The 10,749-nt window shown below is 35.7% G+C and overlaps 1 pseudogene; it reads right to left on the bottom strand.

Annotated features, from left to right (window-relative positions):
- LOC139183573 (histone-lysine N-methyltransferase SETMAR-like) overlaps window positions 1–9,445 on the bottom strand; it is a 96,488-nt pseudogene extending 87,043 nt beyond the window's left edge.
- Between the last annotated feature and the right edge of the window lie 1,304 nt (window positions 9,446–10,749).

Here is a 10,749-nt window from a genome sequence, read left to right on the forward strand (position 1 = left end):
TGGAAAAGACTCTGATGCTGGGAGGGATTGGGGGCAGGAGGAGAAGGGGACGACAGAGTATGAGATGGTTGAATGGCATCACCAGCTCGATGGATGTGAGTTTGAGTGAACTTTGGGAGTTGGTGATGGTCAGGGAGGCCTGGCATGCTGCGATTCATGGGGTCACAAAGAGTCAGACACGACTGAGTGACTGAACTGAACTGATATGGTAGGAAAAAGAGAGATATTGTGTGCCTGTTTTGTGATTTTCTTTTGTTTCTTCAGGATATGTAGTTTTCAGATTTTGCTTTTTACTTCCCCTTTATCACAAAACCTCTTGAAGGCTGGCATACCCTCCCAAGCACTCCATTCTTCTCCAAACTACTTCCTCTTATGTAACTCTTTTTTTATTTCCTTTCTTTTGAACAATAATATCAAGTGCTTATTTGCTGCTTTGTCTCAGTCTTTTTCTTAGTAATCCACTCAGGATGGGACTTTTTCTTTCTGGGTGTGATCTTATCCATGGGTAGATCCTTCACATTCCTCTCCTCTTTTCCACACAATCTTTACTGATTTTTTTGATCTGGGGTGGTTGGGTTCCAAGATGGTTTCCTGAATTTAGGTGTTTATTTGCCTATTAGATGTAATATGAAGTTTTTAAATAGGGTCTACCTCTTGGTTTTTATATGCATGAATCATAAGCCATTAAGAGATTTGCATGCTCTACTTAGAGATTTCTGTAGCTTCTGGAGGACACATGGAAATATTTAAATTTACGTGACTTCTAGTAACCCAGAGAAATCTAACAACTTTTCCTCATTTTCTTGAACAACATAATTTTTGAGTATAAATTGGTTCGAGTAATATATTTAAATAACCATCTGCATTTGACATTTTGTTAAAGTTCTAAAAAGTTTTTGTGTGCTGTCCTTTATTATACATACCTCATCTGGTACCCAAATTTAATTGTACCCTTCTAAAAATTATTAAAATTGCCCTTGTCTGATGCTTTACCATGTAGTCACGTTTTGTTTTGTATTCATAAATGAAAAACATGAGCAAAATTGGATGAAGAGAGAAAAAAAAAAAAAAAACCCAAGGACAAACATCAATAATGGGAGTAAAGTTTCTAAATCTGGAACTTGGCAGTCTCCACCATGGGCCAGCTTCTGGTTTCTTCTCGGTTGCCTAGGGGCTCTTCCAAACTTTGAAGTTATCCTGTTCTCCAGCTGTTTACTTCTCGGGAGGAAGCAGCTACTTTTCGTCCTAAATAAAGCAAAATTACTAAATCCAAAAATTTGAGAAATTAGCAGTGATTTCTCACAGTTTCATTACACAAGTAATGAACCAATAAGAGTTTTATGTAGAAATCTATGTTTGCCTTTCTTCACTGAGTACATTTATGTATTTCATATTTTTAGACAAATAAACACATCAAAAATGATTCTGTATTTGATTTAATGGAACCACCTGAAAATGATACTATAGATAAAATAATAACATTTTGTATTTCAGGTACATGGGTACCAACTCCTTGTATTATTCCATTGCTCTTAATGCTTTCTATTGAAAATGTCATTTAAAAATTATCCAGCTTCTTAAGCTCAGTATTCTAATGTCAGTTCTTTGATGTAGCAAACACTACTCTACACTTGACTGGCAACATTTGAACACTGAGAATTGCCAATGTACTCATTAAATAAAGTGCTTTAAAAATATATTTAGCCTTCACACTATTCAAAAAAACATGCTTAGATAAAAGCATGCCAAAATAACAATGTTTCAGTTGTTTATCTGGCAGCCAAGATTAATGAATGTTTCCTTACTAAGAATCTCTTCTGGATATCATGATGCTCTGAAGTTTGTATATTCAGACCTCAAATAAAGTTTCCTCATGTTTTCTATTAGTTTAATTTTGTGGGTGACATTCTGGAAGAGTCTCAAATTATAGTCATGTGTAGGATTTCAGGGGTGAAGAATGGGTGGAAGGGGATTGTGTGTTTAGTTTGGGCTTTGGGCATAGGGTCACTATTAGTATATTTGAAAAGGCCTTTTCTGTTATTTATATAACTTTGGCTATAAAAACAAATATGTATTCTTTTATTCTCTTATCCTCATTGGCAAGGATTCATAGCTTTCTGAGGGGTTTTAAATGACAATTAAAACATCAGAAATAAGCGGGTGTTGAAATACAATGCAGCTGCTTGATGTCTTTAACTATTTATGGTTTTATTTGCATGTGTCCATGCAATTAAGTTAAACATCATTGATTATTGTACTGAGTGCTTACTATGAACCAGGCATTAAGTCTTTACATATTTTAATTAATACAATCTTTGCAACATAAGGCAGACACTATTATTAGCCTATTATACACAGGTGGAAACTGAGGCACAGAATTTAAATAAGTCACAGGACAGCACACAGAGTAGAGACAGGATGGAACTCAGGAGCTCTGACTCCAGTCTGCCTGTCTCAGACTGTAGCGGGGACTCGCCTGATTGAACTAAAATTTACCAGGACCCCTCTGGGATGAAACTCCTTGAGACACATGATTAGAGTAACTATACAATTTATTTTCCACATTAGGATACACGAGTTAAAGGAGGTGCTAAATTAATGTCTCAAATTATTTCCTCTTACCAACAATTTACCGTGTTGATAAACTTATAAAATGGCTCTATTTAGGGATAATTGTCAAAAATCAAAATATATCTATATATTAAAAATAGCCAGAAGAGAACAGAAATTCCTCAGCCTCTCTACTCCTTCCCTCTACTCTCCTTCTACCACTTTGGGCAGAGGTTGGATGCTCAAGGAGATGGGAAAAAAAAAATGTATGTATCCATGTATATGGCATGCTACAAAACATTTATATGGGTACATTTTCTTATATTTAATGTTACTTAAATCTTATTATGACACTATCTCATCAGTATTTTATTGAATAATAATTTTTTCATTAGTTACAATTTTTTTCATAAAAATATTTTCAGTATTTTTCAGAGTAATACATTGTGGTCAATAAATTTTAAATTGGCAACAAATTCCATTGCTCTTTTTCTATAAGCCATGCTATTTCTCATTGAAAACAATAAGCTCCCTAAAGTTACTGGTTATGATCAGAGAAAATCCTGCTAATTGGAGACTAATATTACTTTGTATATGTTTGTGAGAATGAAGTATCTCTCTTTGAGAGAGATTTTACATGATGAATTTCATTAAACTGTTTCTCTCTATTCATGATTCATTTGAAACTATAGTTGCTGCAATCTTTTAGACCTTCTTAATTTTATTTCCTTATGTATAGGATAGAAATCTATCAAGGTAAAGCTCCATCAAAATATTCATTTCCTAAGTTGAAATATTCAAAAGCAGGATTATACAATTTCAAAATTAAATCTAATATGCCATGTAAGTGCCATGCAAGCTCATAATTTGTTTAGTTATCTCTTTCTTTTGTAATAAAAATTTTTTAAATGATTCTTTTCTCAAGTGTGTTTTTTAGTAATTGCAATTTAACAAAAGCTTCAAAAGGTGAACTCTTAGCTCTCCATTTGCTGAAGGTTTTTGTTAAAATTTTCTGATTAAAAAAAAGAGAAACAAACTTTAGATTTGCTTACAAAAAAAAAAAGATGAATACCAATGTATACACGTTGTTTTATAAAATAATTCTCCTGAAGCACCCACATTTTAAAAGTTCAAATGATAATGGTCAGCAAACAAAGTACATGCTGTCATACTGGTGTATGATAATTAAGTCAGCCTGAGCTTTGTCTTAAAAATTGCTATTCAGTCATTCTAACTCTGTTTATAACCAACACTTTGCAAATTTTCTCAAACTACAATTTATATTTTTTTTCAACTCTCAAGAGTTCAGTTCAGTTCAGTTGCTCTGACTCTTTGTGACTCCATGGACTGCAGCATGCCAGGCTTCACTGTCCATCACCAACTCCCAGAGTTTACTCAAACTCATGTCCATTGAGTCGGTGATGCCATCAAACCATCTCATCCTCTGTCATCTCCTCCTCCTCCCACCTTCAATCTTTCCCAGCATCAGGGTCTTTTCAAATGAGTCCGTTCTTCGCATCAGGTGGCCTAAGTATTGGAGTTTCAGCTTCAACATCAGTCCTTCTAATGAATATTCAGGACTGATCTCCTTTAGGCTGGACTGGTTGGATCTCCTTGCAGTCCAAGGGACTCTCAAGAGTCCTCTCCAACACCACAGTTCAAAAGCATCAATTCTTCGGCGCTCAGCTTTCTTCATAGTCCAACTCTCACATCCATACAGGACTACTGGAAAAGCCATAGCTTTGACTAGATGGACCTTTGTTGGCAAAGTAATGTCTCTGTTTTTTAATATGCTATCTAGGTTGGTCATAACTTTCCTTCCAAGGAGTAAGTGTCTTTTAATTTCATGGCTGCGGTCACCATTTGCAGTGATTTTGGAGCCCCAAAAATAAAGTATGTCACTGTTGTTTCCCAACTCTATCAAGATATAATTGTGCAATATGTTGTAATTGTGTCATAATAATGTATTATTTACTGATATGTAATATTACATAAGTTTAAAGTGTATAACAGTGTTGCTTTCATATACATATATTTTAATATGATTACCACCATAATGTTACCTAGCATTTCCATTGTGTCCCATAATTATCATTTCTTTCTCATAGTGAGAACATTTAAAAGGTAGTCTCTTAGCAATCTGAAGTACACGCTACAGGATTGTTAACTATATTTACATTGTTGTATCAGATCCCAAGACCTTTTAACTGGAAGTTTGCACACTTTCCCCAGTATCTCCCCAATTCCCCCACCTCCCAGGCCCTAGTAACTGACCTTCTTATCTCTGTTTCCAGGAGTTCAGCTATCCATGACAAGACTTCCTGCTTTCTCATGACTAAACAATATTTCATTTTGTATGTGTGTGTGTATCCTCTTTATTCATGCATCCGTTGATGGTCACTTAGGTTGTTTCTATATTTTGACTCTCATGAGTAATGCTTCAATGAACACAGAAGTGCAGATAGCTCTACAAAATAATGATTCATTTTCATCATACGTATACACACAGAAGAGTGATATCTGGGTTAGGTGGTAGTTCTATTTTTTTATTTTTTGATGAAACCCCATACTGTTTTTCATAGTTGCTATGCCAATATACATTTCCTTCAACAGTGCATAAGGGTTCCTCTTCCTTCCACAGTCTTGCCAACATTTGTCATCTCTCCTCTTTTTAATGATGTGGGTATGCTCAGTCACTCAGTTGTATCTGACTGTGACCCCATGGACTATAGCCTGCCAGGCTCCTTTTTCTATGCAGTTTTCCAGGCAAGAATACTGGAGTGGGTTGCCATTTCCTTCTCCAGGAGATCTTCTTGACCCAAGGATCAAACCCACATCTCCTGCATTGGCAGGCAGATTGTTTACCACTGAGCCACCTGGGAAGCCCTTTTTGGTGACAGCCACCCTGTAAGTGTGAGGTTGATTTGCATTTCCCTGATAATTACTAATGTTGAGTATCTTCTTATATACCTATGGTGCATATGGATAGTTTCTTTGGAAAACTGCAACTATGTTTCTATGGAAAAATGAAACTAAGTTCCTCTGCCCATTTTAAAATTGGATGTTTATTTTTGTTAGAGTTATATGAGTTCTTTCTACATCAGATGTAGTTTGCAAATATTTTTCCCATTTTGTAGGTTGTCTTTTCATTTTGTTGATTATTTATTTTTAGTTCTATGTAGTTCCACCCACTGAATTTTGCCCTTGTTGTCGTGCTTTTGATTTCATATTAAAAAATCATTTTCAAAACCAATGTCCAGAACCTTTCGCCTATGTTGTCTTCTGGTAGTTTTGCAGTTTCAGATCTTAATCCACTTCATGTTAATATTTTTAAGCCCTAAAAGATGTAAATCACATTTTTCTGCATGTGGTTATCCAGTTTTACCAATACCATTTATTAAAGAAAATATCTTTTCCCCATTGACTGTTCTTGAATCTCTTGTAAAATATTAGTTGACCATATAAATGGGTTTTCTTCTGGGTTCTTGATTCTTCCATTGCCCTAATGTTTCTATTTTTACGCCAGCACCATACTATGGCATTGGAGTACATAGTTTGTATTCAGATAATGTGATGACTCCAGCTTTGCTCTTCTTTCTCAGGATTGCTTTGGCTATTTGAGTTCTTTTGTGATTCCATACTTCAGCTTCTATTTTTATTGATAGAATATCTTAGCTGTAGTGAATACAACTATGAATTATATGTGTATTTTAACCAATCCCAAGCATATTCATGTCCACTTGTTTCTTAATGTAGCAGAACATTGTTTTTAGCATGACAATGTATTAATACTTCATCCAAATGTGAATCTGTATTCTCAAGCAAAGCACAATTTATTTCTTCAAAATTGAGTATATTAGTTGAATTTACAATTATGTCAGATTGCTAAACTACAGAATAATCTTCCAAAATTTTACTTCGATTCCAGGAATTGTATTAAAAATAATTAAGCCATTATTGGACCTAATCAATATTCTCTTCTGATATTATTTATGTTTAGAAAATTCTTCTGTTACTAGACAACATACTAATTATTACTTCTCATTTCGTACATGCACAAAAAACTTGGAAATAAAAAAAATTAGTGAAATTTACATAGAAGGGCTTTATATGGAAAAAAATTAAAATGCTCCACCCAATGATACATAAACCCACCTTCTTTGTCTGACCTGTTGAATAAGTCTCTTTGGGCATTATGTTTTAGAAACATTAATAATTGCTAAGTTTTGAAGCATTTACTGATACTTTTCAAATTTATATCTTCTGGTTTTCCTATGGCCAGTAAGATTAGGATAGTCCTCTGAAAGATATGAAGCATCAGTAAATTACATTAATGAGTTATGTGTTCATAATTAAGCTTTGTGAAAAAAAATCAGTACTCAATTTTTGATTAAACATGTTCCCTTTTTTTAGATCACTATTTCTGAAACATTTCATGGACAAAAAAATTAGCAAATAATTGAATACCTAAACACTTATAAATTATACCAGAAATAAATTACATACCCACATACAGTGAGAGAACTCTCTACTGCTATCTGGAGGTTCAACTATCCTCCACCCGTCACTTAGTTCACAAACTGTTTTCTTTTCCATGTTTCTCATCTTATGGACTAACAGCTGGCATTTTTGCTTCTCTCAAACGGCACAGTTACATGGTACACCACTAAATGCTTCTTCCAGGAATTAGTTTGAATCTGAGCACTCTTCAATTTATCAACGAGTGCCCTACATGCTCTTCTTAAAATGTAGGTGTTAATAGGTGTTAATTAACTGATGCTGCATTTGATAAAGATTGGAAAATGCAAGGTATATTTATGATCAACTTCCAAAAGTATGTTGAAGATTTAACTGTGTTTGCTAAACAAGTCCTTGCAGAAGGTGTGTAGGTAAAGTGGAAGTCCATCAAACCCATCCTGGCCTATTTTAAGGCAATTATAACAATAATAGTTGGTTAAAGTTTTTAAAAATCTTACTGACAGAACACTGTGATGAAATGCATAAACTAGGTTTATCCCAGTCAAAACAGGATTATTGTCACCTTAATACTACATATGTAAGTGGATTCCCAGCACAACCCACTGATTCTCAGAGCAGAGAGCTGGGGGAAGGGCAATTCACACTAGAGGAGAAGGTTGGCTAAGATAGACACCCTAATAGACTTGTGTAGGAACAAGGTACTCTCAGAATTCAGAGTAAGGCAGAAATCGCAGTGGTAAATAGCCACGGAGTGGAAAAGATAGGCTCTACGTGGCCAGAAAAGCCTGGGGTGAGAATTTTCAGTAAGGAGAAAAGTTGAGTTTCACATAGTAGAGAAACTCTGTGCTATGTCTGAATCATAACCTTGGTCTTCGCAACCAACAGGAATAAATCAAGCCTTCCTTTGTTTATAGTCCATGATCTTGTGTCCAGCGACTGTCAGTGTTAAAGTTACCATCTGAGTTACCAGATGGTAACTAAAGTCCCAAAGATAAATATCTATTTTAAATGTGGAGCCTATTTTCTTCATTGCTATGGCTTTGTTCCTGTTCATAAAACTTTGTTGTTATTAATTGAATCATTATTTTCATGTCTCACTGACTTAGAACATAAATAAATATCAAGGGAACAACACCTCCCATTTCCATAGCAACAAATTAAAAGTAAATATTGGTCATTTAACCACTTCCTTCCCCCATGCATGACCACAAATACACCCAGTATATCCCTGATTTCACCCTGAGTAGAGACAGACTCAAGAATGAATGTTCCATATTTAGAGAACAGTTGGAGGAGAATCCGCTTGGTTGGAGCAGTAAATAGGTTTGTGGAGAGAGTGGAGTGAGGTTTTAGGTTCTGTTGGACCCAGATTTGAGAGGCATTTAATTTATCAGTAGTAAGCAAACCCTGGAGAATTTTGAGCCTGAGGGTAACACGAGAGAATGAAATTTACAGAAAGTTTACCTATCAATCCTTTGCAGCATGCAATTAGAAAGATAAGAAAGAGAATGACACAGGGAACCCAAAGCCAGCACTCTGTGACAGCCTAGAAGTGTGGGATGGGGAGGAAAGTGGAAGGGAGGTCCGAGAGGGAGGAGACATACATGTACCTAATGTCGATTCATGCTGGTGTATGGCAAAAATCATCATACAATGTTGTAGAGTAACTGTCTTTTAATTTAAAAAGATATTAAAAAGAGAAAAATGAGAAAGGGAAGTCTGGCAAGTTATACGGTTCTGTGGATACCAAGATGAGGCAGAAAGTGAGCAAGTTAGTTCAGTAAATTATTTACCAGATACAATACCCTCCCTCTAAATATTTACTTCCCATGTTTGAGAAAGTTATCCAAACTCTAGACTGGACTATGAGTTTACATTTTTAAAAATCTATGACTTACTAAAACTTAAAGAATATTTATTATCTAGAACTTAATAATCAAAAGTTAATCTAAGCTTCTCTTCTTAGAAATAACAGCTTTTTCTGTTATTTAAATGAGAAATAAACAGCTTTAGTCTAGCTCTTTAGGTATTACCATGCTAAAAAGCTTTTTGTGTTTCTGCACATCACACGCTTCTTGGGATAGAGAGCAATGCTAACTACCTTCTGTGTCTAAAGAGAAGGGAGCCTTAGATATCTTGGGCAGCATTTTTTCACGGAAAAGTTCTTCCTGTTCTCCTCCAGCTCCTCTGCGCCACCTTCTCCTCTCTTCCTTCTCCCAGCTCCTCTTTCTCTTTGCCCTCTTCCTGTCCTTCCTCCTTCTTTCACAACTTTTAAGAAACACGTGCACCTCTGTTTGGTACAGTGCCGACTCACCGATGCATATTTACCAATGCTCAACACAGCTGCCAGAGAGAGCCGAGAGTGAGCGAGTCGCCCGTCACTCCTCTGCCGAGAGCCCCACTCTGAGGAGCTCATGGTTTTTCCTTAAATGCTGGCTTCTCAGTAAATATACCTTACCATCCTATTTTGAAATACAGTCCTCCGTCATCTCCTTTCCTACTGTAATTTCTCCCTGTTATCACAATTTAACTTGCTATATGCATATATTAATTATGTGATTTATCATTTGTCTTTCTGAACTAGAATGTAATTTAAGTAACTAAGAAATAAACATTTGTTCAATTAGCTAGTACATTCATAGTCACTCAGTAAAATAATTAGGCTAGTGTAAAAGCTATTTTTCATACATTTTCATATTTTTATACTATTATATAGAGTACACATATTCTCAGATCATGTTCTATACACACATAGGTATACTCATACACATACATAATATATCCACTCTGGACCATTTAAAAGATATGCCAATTTTGTCTTGGCCTTGTGTTTCTTTTATGTGATGATGAGAATTTAACTTTATATTAAATTTGTCTCCACCATGGAATGTCCTAATATCTAATGATCTCTAATGGATTTCAACAATTTAAGTCCTTTGATGAAAATAGTATATACTGTATGGCACCCAATATGCACTAATTTAAGAATAAATAGTACTCGTAGTAGTGGTGTCAAAAGGAGTAGTAGTATCAGAAGAATATTACATCAAAATTATATGTATATGCATTATGAATTTATATGAGTATATGTAAGAGTATATGTATATATATGTAAGAGAAGGCAATGGCACCCCACTCCAGTACTCTTGCCTGGAAAATCCCATGGATGGAGGAGCCTAGTAGGCTACAGTCCATGGGGTCGCTAAGAGTCGGACACGACTGAGCGACTTCACTTTCACTCTTCACTTTCATGCATTGGAGAAGGCAATGGCAACCCACTCCAGTGTTCTTGCCTGGAGAATCCCAGGGACAGAGGAGCCTGGTGGGCTGCCGTCTGTGGGGTCGCACAGAGTCGGACACGACTGAAGCAACTTAGCAGTAGCAGTAGCATGTATGAAACTGGATCAAATTTAATAAAAAAATTACGCAAAGACTTCCCTTGTAGCTCAGATAGTAAAGAATCTGCCTGCAAGGCAGGAGACCTGAATTCAGTCCCTGGGTGGGAAGATCCCCTGGAGTAGGAAATGGCAACCCACTCCAGTATTCTTGCCTGGAGAATTCCATGGACAGAGGAGCCTGGCAAGCTACAGTCCATGGGGTCGCATGGAGTCAGACATGACTAAGCAACTAACTCACACATACAAAATTGATTTTTTAAAATTTCATTTTCTGTTTCTCTTTGAGTGTAACTAAAGTTAATTCTTGAATTTTTAATAAAAG

This window comes from Bos indicus, chromosome 6 (genome assembly GCF_029378745.1).
Source record: "Bos indicus isolate NIAB-ARS_2022 breed Sahiwal x Tharparkar chromosome 6, NIAB-ARS_B.indTharparkar_mat_pri_1.0, whole genome shotgun sequence".
NCBI lineage: Eukaryota > Metazoa > Chordata > Mammalia > Artiodactyla > Bovidae > Bos > Bos indicus.